General features: G+C 36.1%; 1 long non-coding RNA gene across 3 annotated transcripts in view; it reads right to left on the reverse strand.

Annotated features, from left to right (window-relative positions):
* The window catches only part of LOC307191363, a 447,907-nt gene that overhangs the window by 248,902 nt on the left and 177,940 nt on the right, over positions 1-21,065 (reverse strand). For all 3 annotated transcript variants that reach the window (XR_013829721.1, XR_013829722.1, XR_013829723.1), the window contains exon 2: positions 7,718-7,803. This is a non-coding gene — a long non-coding RNA (uncharacterized lncRNA). The remainder of the gene's footprint in view (positions 1-7,717; positions 7,804-21,065) is intronic.

Below are 21,065 nucleotides of genomic sequence, written 5' to 3' on the forward strand. Positions count from 1 at the left end.
CCACCCAGCTCCCGGAACAGTCCCCAACTACCTGTCTTCTCCTGGTTTTCCTGAAGCTACAGAGCTGCTTTCTCTCACATTAGGGTTCCCCTACCCTCACTATCACTAGAATCCCACCTGTTCCAGCAGTTAAGTCCAGGCTTCTGCTGAACTGGTTCAACTGAAAGCATTTATTTTATATCTGAAAGTGTAATAGGTGTTAGGAAGCCAAGAATCATTACATGTTGATTTTCACTAAAGAATACTTTTTATGGTGAGAAAGAATGATAATAGAGGAAAAGTAATAAATGCTTCATATCATAAGAGACTTAACAAGTATCTGAGAAGTTTTTCATTTGTTTTGTTTTTACTCAAAGGAAATTCAAAATCTTTAGCTTTATCAGTCACCCTACCCTCTTAGGAGATTTCTAATAATAAGGCTTGGAAATTGGTTTCCCAAAAAAAGAAGTTAAACACCTATACTCATATTTTTAAAATCAAATGACAAATCCTACTGCATATTTCACCAACAGCTTAGGATGAGAATAAAATGAAATAACTAACTTAATCTGATTTTCTTGGAAACCTAGATAGATGTATGATATGCATGCAAATTTTAAAAACCATTGGTTACCTCATGTGGCATTTCATTTTTTTTAATTAATTAATTTATTTATTTATTTTTGGCTGTGTTGGGTCTTCATTGCTGTGCTGCGGGCTTTCTCTAGTTGTGGCGAGTGGGGGCTACTCTGTTGCGGTGCACGGGCTTTTCATTGTGGTGTCTTGTTGCAGAGCACGGGCTCTAGGAGTGCGGGCTTCAGTAGTTGCAGCACGTGGGCTCAGCAGTTGTGGCTCACGGGCTCTAGAGCACAAGCTCAGTAGTTGTGGCGCACGGGCTTAGTTGCTCCACGGCATGTGGGATCTTCCCGGACCAGGGCTTGAACCCGTGTCCCCTGCATTGGCAGGCGAATTCTTAACCGCTGCATCTGGAACGCTGCATCTGCATCTGCATTTCATTTTGCTAGTTTTTCTTTTGAGTTCAAATTTTATCTACTTGAACAAATGAATTAAATTTGCAGTTTTGTTTTCATTGTAAAACTTATAAATGTATATTCATTTTTCCATGCATAAGATTCAAATTCTCTTGCCCAAAATAATGATCAACTGTTTTATTAGAACTTAGTAGCATTCTAAAGAGAAAGAAAAGCATCAAAGGGAAAATTTACAGATATTACCTACGGGGAGGACTCTGAACGAATTCATATTTATCTGTTGGGGAACCAGGTGGTTTTTTTTTTTGCAAGTCCTGTCATCTGTTAAAATAGGGTCATGTTGATACTTCCAAAACACAACTGCTTAAAAGAGGGAAGTTTATTTGTGGGATGAAGTTGTATTTTAACCTCAATTTTTTTTTCTTGGTTACTCACATAACCTCTAACTATAATTCCTACTAATGTTTGAGACAGATGAAAATTTTCTCTGCCAGTAGAAAATTAAACTGATCAATGGAACAATGTACAAATGAAGCATTCAGTTTACTTTCTCCTTAATTTTCTCATCCGGAGCTCCTTTTCTGAGTAAATCCCTCTGGCCATAAAATTCACTGAATCTACTATACACCAGATAGGTTACAAGGATCCCAAATAACTGATTTAGAAGGTTGCTTGTTATATTTTGAAAAATTACTCCTTGCTAAAGTCATTAACTTGTTTCAGTTAATAAGGAGACTATAAGAGGAATTAAAAGTAATCCTTAGTCATACAGCTGATTTTACATTTTTCTCCATTTTACATTAATTAATTTACTTCCCGCTTATTTTTATATCGTGGCCACATTATTCACCTGTTCTTAGCTCTGGTAAAAGATAACAAAATACTTTTTCCTAAAAGTGATACATATGTTTAGTAGAATATAAATAGTAGAATTGATAAAGATATTTTTACCCCCAAGATATTTCCCTACTCTTCTTTTTCTTATATCTGAAGAGAGAAAAGGTATATCTACCCTAGTTAAAAAAATTCCCTGAAGCCTGAAAATCTTCCAGCTGTCTTGAAAGAAGGAAACTTTGTTTTTTGACTCTTTTTCCTGTCTTATGGATAAGAGCCCGGCTGTTTTCATAAACAGTGGCCAGCTGTTCAACTTTTAATACTACTCTTCAACAGTCTCCTACTTTTCACAGGGGAAACAGATCTTCACTGCATCTTTTTCTCCTGCCTAAGTTAAGAAACTCATTGAGAATTTTGAATATAAAAGCTTCCTAAACCAAGACACTCAAAAACTGTACTCAGCTGCTGGTCTGAACGTAGACGTTGCCTGTAAGTTTCAACCTCCTCTTCATATTTATTAAGTAGATTGTTCCAGATGTTTCGGAATTTTTAGAGTAAGAAACTATTAAAATAAGAGAACAGCTGAAGGACAAGTATATGCTGGGCACTTATGAGAACTAGCCAAACCACATACATTTATCACGTGCAGTTGGCAAAGTTGGCTATGTGGAAATGTTGTGGGAACAACCGATGCTTCTAGACTTCACTACCTGTTCCACCAAGAAAAGCAGTACAGTTGTACAGGGTGGGAAAGCTTATTGTCAAAAAAAGTCTGCCTCAAAGAATGATTAGAACACAAGCAATACAAAGTCCTAAGTTGATCCATCACATAGGAATCTAAATGCTTTATCTTTTTAAATGAAGACTTACTGCAAAGGTCGAAAGATAGAATAGGAAAGAATGGAAAGAAAAGGAATAAATAAAAATATGGATGAATTTTTTAAAGCAGATTAAAATAGACTTAATTTTTTCCTTAGATGTTTCAAATTGAGGAACAATATAAATTATGTTCAAATAAAATATTTACTTTTGTGCAAAAACTTTTGGGTGAAGAAAAGATCACTATTATAATAGAATCCACATGATGAGAGTAAACATCCTGAAAAGATCTCCTATTCTTATCAAAGGATGATTACAGATATGGACATGGACATAAGCAGTGATCTAGAGATATCGCCTTCTTAAATGTAGACTATCATAGACAGGGATTATATGAGGATGAAAGGGGAAAGGAGATGAGAGGGGAAAACTGAAAAATATTTTCTACATGGTATTTCAAATACTTAATGAAGAAAAATTCCCAAATGAAAAACTGTTTAACCATTATTCCCTCATAATATTATGTATTACTTTTCAGTGCAATACATATATGTTAAAAAAAATCTTTCTAATCGTAAAGGTGTTACATGAAGTCCAATGTAACTTAGAGCCTGTTTCTTGTGATGCTATGTGTGTATTTTCTTTACTAAATCAGTGCCGATAAGTTTGCAATTCCATAGAGGGCTTTGAACTAAGGAACTATAGCAAACAGAAGGATAAATATCAGAAGGTTTCCTGCTAAGTAATTTAAAATGTCAACAGAGTGTGAAGTTTAAGCATCCTGGAGTGTTCTGAAATAAGATTATGGGCACTTTTTCTGAATATTTATAATTAGGTCAATCGGATCAACCACTAAAATAATCTGATTTTTTAAAAATTATAATTCAGGTACCCCTATAATTTGTTAAAAGACAAAGTGCAAACACTAATTTTACAAAAAGAAACTTCTTGTGTCTGATTTAAATTGTCCTTAAAATTTAGAATGTGAGGCTTCCATCAACTATGGATTTGCCATGGATGTATCCTCTCAGGAAGGAAAGGAAAAGTTCAAATATCAAGAATAATTTAAAACTTTTGAAAAAGAATACTATTTTAGATTTACATAAAATTTCTCCATGTATAAAACACTTTGACAGCCATAATATTACTTGATTTTCTCAACAACTCTGTGAGGTTGACAAAGAAGTATAATTTTTTCCATTTCCCAAATGAAGAAGCTGAGGCTCCAAATGATTTCATGTCTTGCCTTAGAACAATATGCTAATTAAACTGAGACTTAAATACCACCCAGTTTCACCTAACTCCAATAATCCTTCATTCCTACATCATCTGCCAAAAACAGCTACGTAGGAGATGAAGGGTGACCAATTATTAAAAATACCAGAAATTAATGGACTGTTTTTGCTTTCTAATTAAAACTTTTCTTTTGGTACGAAGAAATAAGATAATTCAAGAATATTGAACATATAAAAAACATTTCTTCATTACTTTGATTCTTTTCCAATTCAAGGATTTTAATGAAATGGCTGTTGGGGATGATATTCATATCAAACCTATGAGTATGGTGGTAGCCACTGCAGTTTAGAATAGCAGTTTCTTTTCTGGTTAATTACTAAGATTTTAAATATTTCATATGGGAGGATTTTTTTGGGAAAAAAAATGAAGTGAACCTAAGATTGACTGGAATTTACAAGCTCATTTAAAGAAAAGTCTCAACTATTTTTTCTTACAAATGTAATACCTCCCCAGATGGCAGTCTTTGTAGTTTGTGGCACTGATTCAAAAGGCATATTAACTGCCACTCTCCTTAGCTGCATCAAGTATTTACAGGCCTCCCCTCAGAATGGGTTCAACAGTAATTAAAATAACACCCTTCCTCTGGGGTGAAATTACACTTGAAGAGTTTGGGGATGTTTTTTTTTCCTTCCTTTGGGTAAATAAGTCCTTCTGCCAAAAAGTATGAGAAAAAGTTGAGAATGGAAAGATCCTGAGAGAAAGGAGACAGAGGTGTGTGGCAGGATGGGGATGGGGGCTGTGGGTGTGTGTGTCGGTGAGGGGGAGAGGAGGAGAAAGAGAGAGATTCAAAATAGTACACCAAAGCAAGAGTCCCATAAACTATGTTAAAATGTGAGTGTTTCTTTCATTCTCTACCAGACACTGATAGACAAACAGGTTTAAAAAAAAAAAAAAAAAGCAAGGGGGAAAAATACCATTTACTCTCTGCAGCAGCAGGAAATCAAGGAAAGAAAATAAACAGGGTTTGAATTGTGGGCCTTTAACCTGCTAGTCAGACAGTTTCATTCTGCATGTATTTGTGTGCTGGTAGATGGCGAAGGGGAGGTAAAAGGACAGGGGCCTTATGGGATTCTTGGGACTCCCACAGCTACCAGTCCAGCTGTACAAACACGCACAAGCTTTGTTAAGGTACAGTGGGCAGCAGGCTGCAACTGCTGAGCTATCTGACCTATAAATCCCTTGCAAAAGCTCCACTTGAGGGGAAGCCAGAAGTTATGTGTAAATGTTTTATCCAGCCAGAAGCTAGCTATTGGTCATTTCCGTCTCCTGTCTCTCTCTTTCTTTCTCTCAATGGATACTCTGGCTACATTTAAAGTAGTATGTTTAGATACATAAATGACCACATCTTAAATTCTACTTTCCTCTAGGCCAAACAAGAAAGGGAATAGTAACTCAGAAGCTCTGTGTTCCTGACTTTACAGCTTGGGGCATATGTTCCAAAATTATGAGCAATCAACTTAGGCAGAGCAATAGAAATTTCTGTTATTGTTCTTTTCTTTAAATTTCTTTTTCCAACTCAGTAGGTGCATCACTTTAAAATTACCATCAATCTACATATATGTTTTACTTGACACAGGCTGGAGGCATTTGAGATATTCCCTTAAATATGACACCACTTACACTTGCCCAGTTTTTCCTTTTGCTTTTAGCCTCATTCACAACAGATAATCTTAACAGGCATATTATATCTTGAGGGTAAACAATGCGGAGGTTCTCAATGACTAACCCCAAGGAGAACCTTCCTGAGATTTTTTTCTCTTTTCTAAACATTTCTGAACTCTAAGTGACCTCCTTTTATGAAGCTTCCAAATGGCATCTAAACACCTTAAACACTATGCACTTAGTAAGCTATCTAGACTATTAAAAAACTGTAGAAAATGACACAAAACAATGACAAGTGAAGGAGGCTAAATTTAAGCAGAAAATGGCTTTTATAAATATTCATAAAGCTAGAGAAGCCTCTGTTGAAAATACCTGGAAGCCCCTTTGGGCTTTCCAACATCCTAGAGAGACAGAAAAATACAATCCATACTAAAAACAAAAAACACACACCAACATGGAGGTGTTTACTCTATGTATATGCTGCTCTGAGTTTAATAATTTTGGTAGCACTCGAACAACAGTAAATATTCAAAGACACTAAGCAAAAGTGGCATTTTTCTGAAATGTCACTCTGTGATAGTCTAAAGATTTTCTTCACTGATTCCTTTCATTACACTAAGCAAGAGACTAATGGCGTGGATAGCAAGACGTAAGCAATGGCTCTTGCTAGCTTACCAGACTACGCACTCAGGTAAAGATGACAAAACAAGCACACTCACACAAGTAACACACAGGCCCGAAAAAAGAGAGATACATCAGGATAGTAAAAATGCCTAACAATGGAAATTCAGAGGTGACAGAAAGTACTTACAGACAGGGGAAGTCAATATAAATTATGCCTTGAACATCGTCATCTTCTTGGAAACGTCCTATGAAGGACTGTGAATAATTAACATCACATTAAAATAAAACAGACAACTAATAAGAACCTACTGTATAGTACAGGGAACTCTACTCAATACTCTGTAATGACCTATGTGGGAAAAAAAATCTAAAAAAGAGAGGATATATGTATATTTATAACTGATTCAGTTTGCTGTACACCTGAAACTAACAACACTGTAAATCAACTATACTCCAATAAAAATTAATTAACCCACCCCCTCCCAAAAGGATAATAATGCAAAGGAATAGGGATGACTTGTGGCAAAAGAGATAAAAGACTAGATGGAGTAAGTAACTTCCTATTTAAAAGGGTTGTAGCTCACCAAAGGCAACCTAAGAAGAGGCAGAATCCTGCTTCCTGGCAGGATCTGCTTATCTGATACAGATTCAGTTTGTTGTGTTTTTTTTTTAAGATTTTTTTTTTTTTGATGTGGACCATTTTCAAAGTCCCCACTGAATTTCCTACAACATTGCTTCTGTTTTATGTTTTGTTTTCTTTTTTTTGGCCGTGAGGCATGTTGGATCCTAGCTCCCCAACCAGGGATTGAACCCACACCCCCTGCATTGGAAGGCAAATTCTTAACCACTGGACCACCAGGGAAGTCCCCAGATTCAGCTTTACATGACCTCTAGGAAGTGAGAAAAGTCTAGTATTGTCAACGTTATCCATAAGTTTTCTCTAATTAAATTGATAGATAAATAATACAATTTATCTTGCCATCATTTCTTTCTAGTTAGTTCCACAGGTCAATTATCTGTGATCTCTATATACCACCAGTAGTCTGAGAAACAGCAAATAAATTCCCAATATATTCAGACTTCAGTAATAAAGTGTATAGCAATTCCGACATTCATAAATGAAGATGATGTTAGTGATCATTATTTGTGGTGGTTGTGGCTTGACTATAGCTTACCTATTGTCTCTTGTCTTGTCTCTGTGAAATAAGAATGACATAGACAATATACTGGCCAGGACACAGGGTAAATTCAGGAGAAAAATGAGAGCACAAAGTCACCAAGGATAAAGCTCTGATCAATATGACAATGACCCTGAACTTCAACTAAACACATGGTAGGACATCACCATACTCTGTCATCCTTTTGCTTCTTTTCTACACTTAAAAATTCGTTGTTTCAATACCACAGATATCAGATATAGAATTTTATCTGATTTAAACCACTTTGAAGATTCAAATAAAGAGAAGAGAACACTCTTAGCTAAACACAAAAAAGGAGGAACCAAATTTAAAATTATAAATAGAACAGATATAGCAAAATTAACCATAATCTTCAGTGGAACAATTACTGACCTGAGACTTAAGATATCAGTTGCTCTAGTGAATGCTTCTGTGATACCCAGAAGTTCCCCAACTGATCTTTGCTTTTCTTTGTTCATCTGTAAAACCAGAAAAACAATTGATTTCACTCCCTACCTCATATGGATGTGAAAAGATTTTAAAATAAATTGCAATATTATTATTAACATAATGCCTTGTAAAACTGCAACTAATTACTAAAAAATAATATAAAATAATGCAGCACATTAAAAAGTTATTAATGATCCACCCACAAGCAAACGTGATTAAGACCTTTTAAATTTCACAAAATTTATCATTTAGATTCACTAAAGATGCCAAATACCAAAGACAAATTATTATTACTTTTTATTATTTCAAAATTGATGATGTTATTGTACTTGTTGTTCTCCTCCTCCTCCTTCTTCCTCTTCTTTTTATTACAAAATTTTTGTCAGACACTGACACAGCAGAGTATACTAGAATTCTGATTTAGTGGCTTCAACTTTTTTACTTTGTTCATTTTTCTCAACTAAGACTAGTAAAAATTTTCCATTGAATTCTAAGCTCTATTACTCCTACCATCTTCCTGGAATACAAACTTGGTAAGTGATAAAATCTTAATTTTTTTAATATTAGAAAATACAGATTAATATTTGATTAGAATAACTGACAAGATACTCCATAATGCCCCATAATACCAATATTTTCAATGCAACATGATATACAGAAACAGTAGTTTTTAAAACCTCTGACCAACAGAATATTCATCTTAAGAAAGTATTTTATTCTCAAACTCTTCCAAAAAACTAAAGAGGGGGGAACACTCCCAAAGTCATTCTATGAAGCCATCATCACCCTGATACCAAAACCAGACAAAGACACAACCAAAAAAGAAAATTACAGGCCAATAGCTTTGACAAATATAGATGCAAAAATTCTCAACAAAATATTAGCAAACCGAATCCAACAACACATAAAAAAGATCATACACCACAACCAAGTTGGATTTATCCACAGCAAGGATGATCCAACTTATGCAACTCAATCAATGTGATACACCACATCAACAAAAGACAAAAAACACATGATCATCTCAACAGATGCAGAAAAAGCATTTGATAAAACTCAACATCCATTCATGATTAAAAAACTCCTTACAAAAGTGGCAATAGAGGGAACATATCTCAACATAACGAAAGCTATTTCTGGCAAAACCACAGCCAGTACAACACTCAACAATGAAAAGCTGAAAGCCCTCCCACTAAAATCTGGAACAAAACAAGGATGCCCACTCTCACCACTTCTCTTCAACAGAGTATCGAAAGTCTTAGCCACAGAAATCAGAGAAGAAAAAGAAAAGGTATTCAAATTGGTAAGGAAGAGGTAAAATTGTCATTTTATGCAGATGACATGATACTATATACAGAAAACCCTAAGCACTCCACACAAAAACTACTAGAACTGATAAACGAATTCAGCAAGGCAGCATGATACAAGATTAACATACAGAAATTGGTTGCCCTTCCTTATCCTAACAATGAAATGTCATAAAGTGAATGTAAACAAACAATCCCTTTTAAAATCTCATCAGAAAAACAAAAACAAAACAAAAAACCTTAGGAGTAAACCTCACCAAAGAGGTTAAAGACATATGATGAGAACTACAAAACATTAATAATGGAAACTGAAGATGATTCAAAGAAATGGAAAGATATCCCATGCTCTTGGACTGGAAGAATTAATAGTGTTAAAATAGCCATACTACCCAAAGCAATCTACAGACTTAATGCAATACCTACCAAAATACCCATGACATTTTTCACAGAACGAGAAAAAGTAATCCTAAAATTTATATGAAACCATGAAATACCCAGAACTACCAAAGCAATCCTGAGGTAAATGAACAAATCAGGAGGCATAATGCTCCCAGACTTCAGACAATACTACAAAGCTATAGGAATCAAAACAGCGTGGTACTGGTGCAAAACCAGATACAGGGCTCAATGTAACAGAATGGAGAGCCCAGAAATAAGTGCACACACCTAGGGATAACTAATCTTCAACAAAGAAAGCTAGAATATAAAATGGGGAAAAGACAGTCTCTTCAGCAAGTGGTGCTGGGAAAGTTGGACAGCCGCATGTAAATTAGTAAATCAATGAAGCTACAACACACCCTCACACCATACTCAAAAAAAAACTCAAAATGGCTTAAAGACTTAAAAATAAGACAAGACACCATAAAACTCCAAGAAGAGAACATAGGCAAAACATTCTCTAACATAAAATGTAGCAATATTTTCTTAGGTCAGTTTCTCAAAGCAATAAAAATAAAAGCAAAAATAAACACATGGGACCTAATGAAACTTATAAGCTTTCACACAGCAAAGGAAACCATAAACAAAATGAAAAGACAATGTATGGACTGGGAGAAAATACTTGCAAATGATGAGACCAAGGAGGGCTTAATTTCCAAAATATATAAACAGCTCCTACAATTCAATAACAAAAATAAAAACAACCTAATGGAAAAAGAAGGGTGAGCTGTGACAGGGTGAGAGAGAGTCATGGACATATACACACTAACAAACGTAGTAAGGTAGATAGCTAGTGGGAAGCAGCCGCATGGCACAGGGATATTGGCTCGGTGCTTTGTGACAGCCTGGAGGGGTGGGATAGGGAGGGTGAGAGGGAGGGAGACGCAAGAGGGAAGACATATGGGAACATATGTATATGTATAACTGATTCATTTTGTTATAAAGCAGAAACTAACACACCATTGTAAAGCAATTATACCCCAATAAAAATGTTAAAAAAAAAGAAAAGAAAAGAAAAATAGGCAGAAGACCTAAACAGAATTTCTCCAAAGAAGATATACAGATGGCCAATAGGCACATGAAAAAATGCTTATGATCACTAATTATTAGAGAAATGCAAATCAAAACAACAGTGAGGTACCACCTCACACCAGTCAGAATGGCCATCACTGAAAAGTCTACAAATAACCTAAATGGGAAAAGAATTTGAAAAAGAATGGATACTTGTATGGGTATAACTGAACCTAATGTGCTTGTACACCTGTAACTAACACATCATTGTTAATCAATTATACTCCAATATAAAATAAAATAAACATTGTAAGTATACAAATAATAAATGCCAGAGAGAGTATGGAGAAAAGGGAACCCTCTTACACTGCTGGTGGGAATGGAAAATTGGTGCAGCTACTATGGAAAACAGTAAGGAGGTTCCTCAAAAAACTAAAAATAGAACTACCATATAACCCAGCAATCCCACTCCTGGGCATATATCCAAAGAAAACCGTGATCTGAAAAGATACATGCACCCCAATGTTCACTGCAGCACTGCTTACAACACTCAAGACATGGAAGCAACGTAAGGGTCCATTGAAAGATGAATGGATACAGAAGATGTGCTATATACATACACACACACACACACACACACACACACACACACACACACAAATATTACTCAGCCATAAAAAGAATGAAATAATGCCATGTGCAGCAACATTATCATACTAAGTGAAGTAAGTCAGACACAGAAGGGCAAATATCATGTAATATCACTTATATGTGAAATAAGGATATGTGGATATTAGTCTCTGTATCCAAAACTCCCTCTCCTTTCTCTTATAAAGAACTGGCTGGTGAATGACAAAGGCTGGAAAGAATGTGGAGAATAGTGAATGCTCCTACACTATTGGTGGGAATGTAAATTGGTGCAGCCACTATGGAAAACAGTATGGAGGTTCCTCAGAAAAAACTAGAAACAGAGTTGCCATATGATCCAGCAATCCCACTCCTGGGCATATACCCAGACAAAACTATAAGTTGAAAAAATAGGCATATTCCCACAACTAGGGCACCTGCTGGATGCTGCTTGGGGACCTTGACACCCAAGGAGACGGGAGGAACACCCAAGTAACCTGGTAGGACATGGGGGGACTGAGGAGGGAGAAAAAGTGGAGGCCGGACAGGACTGACACCCCTGAGGAGCGGCTAAGGGGAAGAGGGGTTCCCACACCTGGAGGAGCCCTCGGGGGCTGGGATCGGGGGGAGTGAGCCCAGTGTTTCCCCTGCCCAATAGACGGGGGAAGTCTGCCCAGATCTTGGGCCAGGTTCTACTCCCTCAGAGGCCCCCTCCAGGCCACGTTGCTCCTGGGGGCATAGGAGTGAGGTTGGGGCAGAACAGGAGAGGCATGCAGGAGGGGCCCTCCAGGACCGGAGGAGCTGGAGAGGAGCACAGGGCATTTGCCCCACCCACTCAAGTCCAGGAAGCCTGCGGGACTCCCAGGTGGAGTCCCCCACCCTCTGAGACCAGAGGCGGGAGGTACACCTGGGCCCCTTCTGTTCTGTTGAGCCTAAGCCCCACCCCCCAAAACCCCCAAGGCCTTTTCCAGCCCTATGGGTCCTAAGCATAGGCCCCATCCACCACGTAAACCCCACCCCTGCTTAGGCCCTGCCCTCCACAGCCAAGGCCTTTTCCACTTTTTTTCCTCCTCCTCCTCTTTTTTTACTATTGTGGTTCTGTTCTACCTTCCAGTTGTTGTTTCATCTATATTTTTATTTTTACATTCTTTCTAACATATCTGTTAGTCTCCTAGTCTACTTTTATTTTTTACTTTGTTATTATTCTCTCTCTTTTTTTTTTTTTTTTTTTGCCACCCCACATGGCTTCCGGGATCTTGGTTCACGAGCCAGGGTTGGGCCCAAGTTCCTACACTGGGAGCTCCAAGTCTGAACCACTGTACTAACAGAGGACCTCAGTCCCAGGGAATACTCATCAGAGTGAGGTCTCCTGGAGGTCCTCATCTCAGCACCAACACCCAGATCTACCCAAGAGCCTACAAACTCCAGTTTTGGAAGCCTCAGGTTAAACAACCAGTAAGACAGGAACACAATCTCACTCACCAAAAAAAGAAAAAAAGAGACAACAAAAAAATGTTACAGATGAAGGAGCAAGGTAAAAACCTAAAAGACCAAATAAATGAAGAAGAAATAGGCAATCTACCTGAAAAAGAATTCAGAGTAATGATAGTACAGATGATCCAGAATCTCAGAAATAGAATGGAGACACAGATTGAGAAAATACAAGAAATGTTTAACAAAGATCTAGAAGAACTAAAGAACAAACAGATGAACAACATACTAACTGAAATGAAAAATATACTAGAAAGAATCAATAACAGAAACACTGTGGCAGAAGAACAAATAAGTGAGCTGGAAGACAAATGGTGGAAATAACTGCCAAGGAGGAGAATAAAGAAAAAAGAATGAAAAGGAATGAAGACAGCCTAAGAGACCTCAGGGACAACATTAAACACATCCACATTCGAATTATAGGGGTCCCAGAAGAGGAAGAGAAAAAGAAAAGGTCTGAGAAAATATTTGAAGAGATTATAGTCAAAAACTTCCCTAACACGGGAAAGGAAACAGTCACCCAAGCCCAGGAAGCACAGAGAGTCCCATACAGGATAAACTCTAGGAAAAACACACCAAGACATATATTAATCAAACTAACAAAAATTAAATTCAAAGAAAAAATATTAAAAGCAGCAAGGGAAAAACAAATAAAAAACATACAAAGGAATCCCCATAAGGTTACTAGCTGATTTTTCAGCAGAAACTCTGCAGGCCAAAAGGGAGTGGCAGGATATATTTAAAGTGATGAAAGAGAAAAACCTACAACCAAAATTACTCTACCCAGCAAGGAGCTCATTCAGATTCAATGGAGAAATCAAAAGCTTTTCAGACAAGCAAAAGCTAAGAGAATTCAGCACCACCAAACCAGCTTTACAACAAATGTTAAAGAAACTTCTCCAGGCAGGAAACACAAGAGCAGAAAAACCCAAAACAAACCCCCAAAACAAACCAAAAACAATTAAGAAAATGGTAATAGGAACATATATATTGATAATAACCTTGAATGTAAAATGGATTAAATGTCCCAAGGAAAACACACAGACTGGCTGAATGGATACAAAAACAAGACCCATATATATGCTATCTACAAGAGACCCACTTCAGACCCAGGGACACATACAGACTGAAAGTGAAGGGATGGAAAACGATATTCCCTGCAAATGGAAATCAAAAGAAAGCTGGAGTAGCGATACTCGTATCCAATAAAATAGACTTTAAAATAAAGACTGTTACAAGAAATAACGCAGGACACTACATAATGATAAAGGGATCAATCCAAGAAGAAGATATAACAATTATAAATACATATGCACCCAACAGAGGAGCATCTCAATACGTAAGGCAAATGCTAACAACCATGAAAGGAGAAATCGACAGTAACACAATAATAGTACAGGGCTTTAACACCACACTTACACCAATGGAAAAATCATCCAAAATGAAAATAAATAAGGGAACACCAGTTTTAAATGACACAATAGACCAGACAGATCTAATTGATATTTATAGAACATTCCACCCAAAAGTGGCAGAATACATTTTCTTCTCAAGTGCACATAGAACATTCTCCAGGATAGATTGCAACTTGGGTGACAAATCAAGCCTCAGAAAATTTAAGAAAAGTGAAATCGTATCAAGCATCTTTTCTGACCACAATGTGATGAGGCTGGAAATCAATTACAGTAAAAAAAAAAAAAAACAAAACAAAAAAACTGTAAAAAACACAAACACATGGAGGCTAAACAATACGCTACTAAATAACCATGAGATCACTGAAGAAATCAAAGAGGAAATCAAAAAATACCTAGAGAAAAATGACAATGGAAACACAATGAGCCAAGGTCTACTGGACGCAGCAAAAGCAGTTTTAAGAGGGAAGTTTATAGCAATACAATCCTGCCTCAAAAAACAAGAAAAATCTCAAATAAACAATCTAAACTTACACCTAAAGGAACTAGAGAAAGAAGAACAAGCAAAACCCAATGTCAGTAGAAGGAAAGAAATCATAAAGATCAGAGCAGAAATAAATGAAATAGAAATGAAGAAAACAACAGCAAACATCAATAAAACTAAAAGCTGGTTCTTTGAGAAGATAAACAAAAATGATAAACTCTTAGCCAGACTCATCAAGAAAAAAGGGAAAGTATGCAAATCAATAAAATTAGAAATGAAAAACGAGAAATCACAACTGACACTGCAGAAATACAAAGGATTATAAGAGACTACTACAAACAACTATATGCCAATAAAATGGACAACCAAGAAGAAATGGATAAATTCTTGGAAAGATACAATTTTCCAAGACTGAACCAGGAAGAACTAGAAAATATAAACAGACCTATCACAAGAAATGAAATTGAAACTGTAATTAAAAATCTTCCACCAAACAAAAGTCCAGGACCACATGGCTTCACAGGCGAGTTCTATCAAATATTTAGAGAAGAGCTAACACCCATCCTTCTCAAACTCTTCCAAAAAATTGCAGAGGGAGGAACTCTCCCAAATTCATTTTATGAAGCCATAATCACCCTGATACCAAAACCAGAAAAAGACATCAGAAAAAAAGAAAATTATAGACCAATAACACTGATGAACACAGATGCAAAAATCCTGAACAAAATACTAGCAAACAGACTCCAACAAGATATTAAAAGGATCATACAGCATGATCAAGTGGGATTTAGCCCAGGGATGCAATGATACTTCAATATACACAAATCAATCAATGTGATACACCACATTAACAAATTAAGGAATAAAAACCATATGATCATCTCAATAGATGCAGAAAAGCTTCTGACAAAATTCTACACCCATTTATTATAAAAACTCTCCAAAAAATAAGCATAGAGGGAACCTACCTCAACATAATAAAGGCCATATATGACAAACCCACAGCAAACATCACACTCAATGGTGAAAAACTGAAACCATTTCCACTAACATCAGGAACAAGATAAGGATGTCCACTCTCACCACTCTTATTCAACATAGTTTTGGAAGTCATAGCCATGGCAATCAGAGAAGAAAAAGAAATAAAAGGAATACAAATTGAAAAAGAAAAGTAAAACTGTCACTGTTTGCACACGACATGATACTATACATAGAAAATCCTAAAGATGTCTCCAGAAAAATACTAGACTTAATCAGTGAATTTGGTAAGTTTGCAGGATACAAAATTAATGCACAGAAATCTCTGGCATTCCTATACACTAACAACAAAATATCAGAAAGAGAAATTAGGGAAACTATCCACTTTACTATCGCAACTAAAAGAATAAAATTCCTAGGAATAAACCTACCTAAGAAGGCGAAAGACTTGTACTCAGAAAACTATAAAACACTGATGAAAGGTTTCAAAGACGCCATAAAAAGATGGAGAAATACACCATGTTCTTGGATTGGAAGAATCAATATTGTGAAAAAGACCATACTACTCTAAGCAATCTACAGATTCAATGCAATCCCTATGAAACTACCAATGGCATTATTCACAGAATTAGAATAAAAAGTTTTACAATTTGTATGGAAACACAAAAGACCCTGCATAGCCAAAGCAATCTTGAGAAAGAAAAACAGAGCTGGAGGAATCAGGCTCCCAACTTCAAACTATCCTACAAAGCTACAGTAATCAGGACAGTATGGTACTGGCACAAGGACACAAATACTGATCAATGGTACAGAATAGAAAGCCCAGAGATAAACTCACGCACATACAGTCACCTAATTTACGACAATGGAGGCAAGAACATACAATGGAGAAAAGACAGCCTCTTCAATAAGTGGTGCTGGGAAAACCTGACAGCTACATGTAAAAGAATGAAATTACAACACTACCTAACACCATACACAACAATAAGCTCAAAATGGATTAAAGACCTAAATATAAGACCAGACACTATCAAACTCTTAGAGGAAAACACAGAAAAAACACTCTGACATAAATCATGGCAAGATCTTTTTCATCCCACCTCCTAGAGTAATGAAAATAAAAACAAAAAATAAACAAAGGGAACCTAATGAAACTTCAAAGCTTTTGCACCCCAAAGGAAACCATAAACAAGACGAAAATACAACCCTCAGAATGGGAGAAAATATTTGCAAACCAAACAACAGACAAAGGATTAATTTCCAAAATATACAAACAGCTCATGGAGCTCAATATCAAAAAAACCCAAACAATCCAGTTAAAAACATGGGCAGAAGCCCTAAATAGACACTTCACCAAAGAAGACATAAAGATGGCCAAGAGGCATATGAAAAGATGCTCAACATCACTAATTATTAGAGAAGTACAAATCAAAACTACAATGAGGTACCACCTCACACCAGTCAGAATGGCCATTATCAAAAAATCTAGAAACAATAAATGTTAGAAAGGGTGTGGTGAAAAGGGAACCCTCCTGCACTGTTGGTAGGAATGTAAATTGATACAACCACTATGGAAAACAGTATGGAGGTGCCTTAAAAATCTAAAAATAGAACTACCATATGTCCCAGCAATCCCACTACTGGGCATATACCCTGAGGAAACCATAATTCAAAAAAGAGACATGTACCATAATGTTTATTGCAGCACTATGTACAATATCCAGGACATGGAAGCAACCTAAGTATCCATCAACACACCAATGGATAAAGATGATGTGGCACATATATTCAATGGAATAATACTCAGCCATAAAAAGAAACGAAATTGAGTTATTTGTAGTGAGGTGGATGGACCTAGAGTCTGTCATACAAAGTGAAGTAAGTCAGAAAGAGAAACCACTGATGAACCTAGTGGCAGAGCAGGAATAAAGATGTAGACATAGAGAATGAACTTGAAGACACAGGTGGTGTGGGGGAAGCTGGGACGAAGTGAGAGTAGCATCGACATATATACACTACCAAATGTAAAATAGTTAACTAGTGGGAAGCAGCAGCATAGCACAAGGAGGTCAGCTCAGTGCTCTGCAATGACCTAGAGGGGAGGGATAGGGAGGGTGGGAGGGAGACTCAAGAGGGAGGGGATATGGGTATATATGTATGCATATGGCTGATTCACTTTGCTGTACAACAGAAACTAACACAGTACTGTGAAGTAATTATACTCCAATAAATATCTATTAAAAATAAAATAAAATAAAACCCAAAAATAATATCAAAAATCAAAAAAAGAAAGAAAGAAGGAAAAAATACAGGCACCCTTATGTTCACAGCAGCACTACTTACAATAGCCAAGACATGGAAACACCTAAGTGTCCACTGACGGATAAAGAAGATATGGTATATAAAATACATATAATGGAATATTACTCAGCCATCAAAAAGAATGAAATAATGCCATATGCAGCAACATAAATATAACTAGAGATTATCATACTAAGTGAAGTAAATCAGAAAGAGAAAGACAAATACCATATGATATCACTTATATGTGGAATTTAAAATAGGACACAAATGAACATTATCTATGAAACAAAAACAGACTCACAAATATAGAGAATAGACTTGTGGTTGCCAAGGAGATGGGGGAGTGGGGGAGGGAAGGACTGAGAGTGTGGGATCAGCAAACTATTATATACAGGATGGATAAACAACAAGGTCCTACTGTATAGCACAGGGAACTATATTCAATATCCTGTGATAAACCATAATGGAAAGAATATAAAAAAGAATACATATATATGTATAACTGAGTCAGTTTGCTATACAGCAGAAATTAAACACAACATTGTGAATCAACTATACTTCAATAAATTTTTTTAAAGCTATTTAAAATGCAGTATATTTTAGGTGTTAGGAAATATTTTATATAATTTTGTTGGATTATTCCAAGTTTAGATATTAACTTACAATAATTCTCTCAATTTCACAACATAAAATTAATTATTAAATGAAACCATCTCATCTTCTCACCATCATATGTATTTTCTTTGGGTTATACACCTACACACACACACACACACACACACACACATATATTTGTCTGTATATATTCAAATGGCATATATATATTCAAATGGCAGAGTAAAGATTCACTTACTAAATAATAGTTTGAGAAGAAGGGATCTGGTATTGAATGACTAAGTGCCATGAATTTGCAACAGTAGACACTTCACATATCATTGAAGCCTCATACAAATCATGCAAAGTAGGTATATTTGTTTCCTGTTCATTCTACCAATGAACCAAACTATTGGGTTGTTATACTCTAAGCACATCCCTCCGGGGTCCTGCTTCAATCAGACCAATTCTGCTTTTATTTATTTGTTTATGTGGCCATGCAAGATTTCATTTGAACAGATATTTTCATGGCTAATGAGTTGGAAAACTACTATTTTATACTACAGAGCCTCCTGAGCATATGGGATTGGTCTTTTCTAATACTGTGTATTTACAATTGAAAAATCAGGAAATCACCACAGGAAATTCATAGTATCCACCCTACTCTTTCCAGAGGGAAGCAAAATTTTGCTGAAATTAATGAATTTCCTTGCTTTTGAAAATTTAACTTTGTTATATGATCTACTTACAACTTTATGGTAAATAATGCAGTTAATAACCATGTTTCCAGGAGACCTTTAACCTGTACTTTCACTAACATAAACAGTATCCATAATGTGAAAATGGGAAGACAGAATAAAACACTTGCATGCAAAAATGCATTTGGCTTTTTCCCCAAAACGTGTAACACCTGTGTAATCATGAGAAAACCATCAGATAAACCCAAATTGAGGACTACCAAATATCTGACCAGAAAGCCTCAAGGATGATGAGGTCATCAAAAACAAGGAAAGTCTGAGAAACTGTCATAGCCAAGAGAAGCCTAAAGAATCATGACTGCTAAATGTAATGTGATATCCTGGATGGGACCCTGGAACAGAAAAAGTACATTGGGTCAAACTGAGGAAATCTCAGTATAGACTTCAGTTAATAATAACACATCAATACTGATTCAGTAATTGTGTTAACTGTACTGTACTAATGTAATAAGCTATTAATAATAAGGGAAATTATGGGGAGATATATGGGAATTCTCTGTACTATCTTTTTAACTTTTCTTTAAAACTTTTCTAGAATAAAAATTTAAGTTTTAAAATATAAAATATGCATTTAGTAAAAAGACACATTTTTTAAAAAACTGTGACTAATCAAGAATCTGTCATTGGGACTTTGCTGGTGGTCCAGTGGTTAAGAAGCCACCTTCCAATGCGAGGGACATGGGTTCGATCCCACATGCTGCAGGGCAACTAAGCCTGCGTGCCTCAACTACTGAGCCCGTGTGCCACAACTACAGAGCCCATGCACTCTGGAGCCCTCAGGCCACAACTAGACAGAAGCCCGCGAGCCGCAATGAACAGCCCGCGCACTGCAACGAAAGATCCCGTGTGCAGCAACTAGGACCTGACACAGCCAAAAAAAAGGAATCTGTGGTAACCACATGAAGTTCCCATAAAAGGGAAGGAAAAAAATGTAGATGCATAAAAGAAATCAATTGTAAATTACATTTTGTTTCAGAGTAATCTGCTGTACGTTGCCATAGGAGCAAACAAGATTGCAAATTTAAATGTTTTAATTTTTTAATTATCCTAACAATGCGGTGAGTAAATTATCTACATTTTATTAAAACATATTTTGGTATTGAGGAGCACCGATTTTGAAAACTTTCTCAAAATTGATATTTCTGTATAGAAAAGTAGTGAAACAAGAACCTAAATATAATAGCCCTAGGTTTTAGAGGTACAAAGAAACAGCTATTACATATACATGAAATATTTCAAAAATCTATGCCTTCTGAAGGTGGAATCAGAAAATAATGACATTTTTATTTGAATTATAAAGAATAGATTATTTTCTTATCACGTGTCCATGGAATGTTCAAGCAAATGGTCCAAGAAAATGACATCTTTCAAAGTATCTGGCATCAGATGCAGAGGGAGGGGTGGGTAACATCTTAATATTCATAAAGTGCTCCTGATGAAGGAGCCACTTATTTTCTTGGACCCCAGGGATAAATAATCTATACAGTATCTAAAATGAGATCACTTTGTAAATTTTCTTTGGAGCAGAAATAATTTATATCATTGAACAAATTCAAACCTGGAAGGATACACCAGATCTCTTGGGTCACCCTCTGGACTTTGGACAAAGTATTGCTAAAATGTTGAGGGCAAAAAAAATCTCTATTCTTTTCTAAATTTTTCCAACATTGACAATTCACCCCTTTTTGGAGGGGTTATCAACCTCGAAGTGTTGCTTCCTTATATCTTCCCAATATCTCTTCTTTTTGAATCTAAGTCTGCTTGAGTAGTTTTCTATCAATAGAGAGCAAAGTGATTATCATTCTTCCTCCAAAATAAGAAAGAAAAAAACCTACTTTTTAAGCCTCAGCACATATATAGCAAATATTAATGTTGCATTACTAATAA

Source organism: Stenella coeruleoalba, assembly GCF_951394435.1.
Source record: "Stenella coeruleoalba genome assembly, chromosome: 9".
Classification (NCBI taxonomy): domain Eukaryota; kingdom Metazoa; phylum Chordata; class Mammalia; order Artiodactyla; family Delphinidae; genus Stenella; species Stenella coeruleoalba.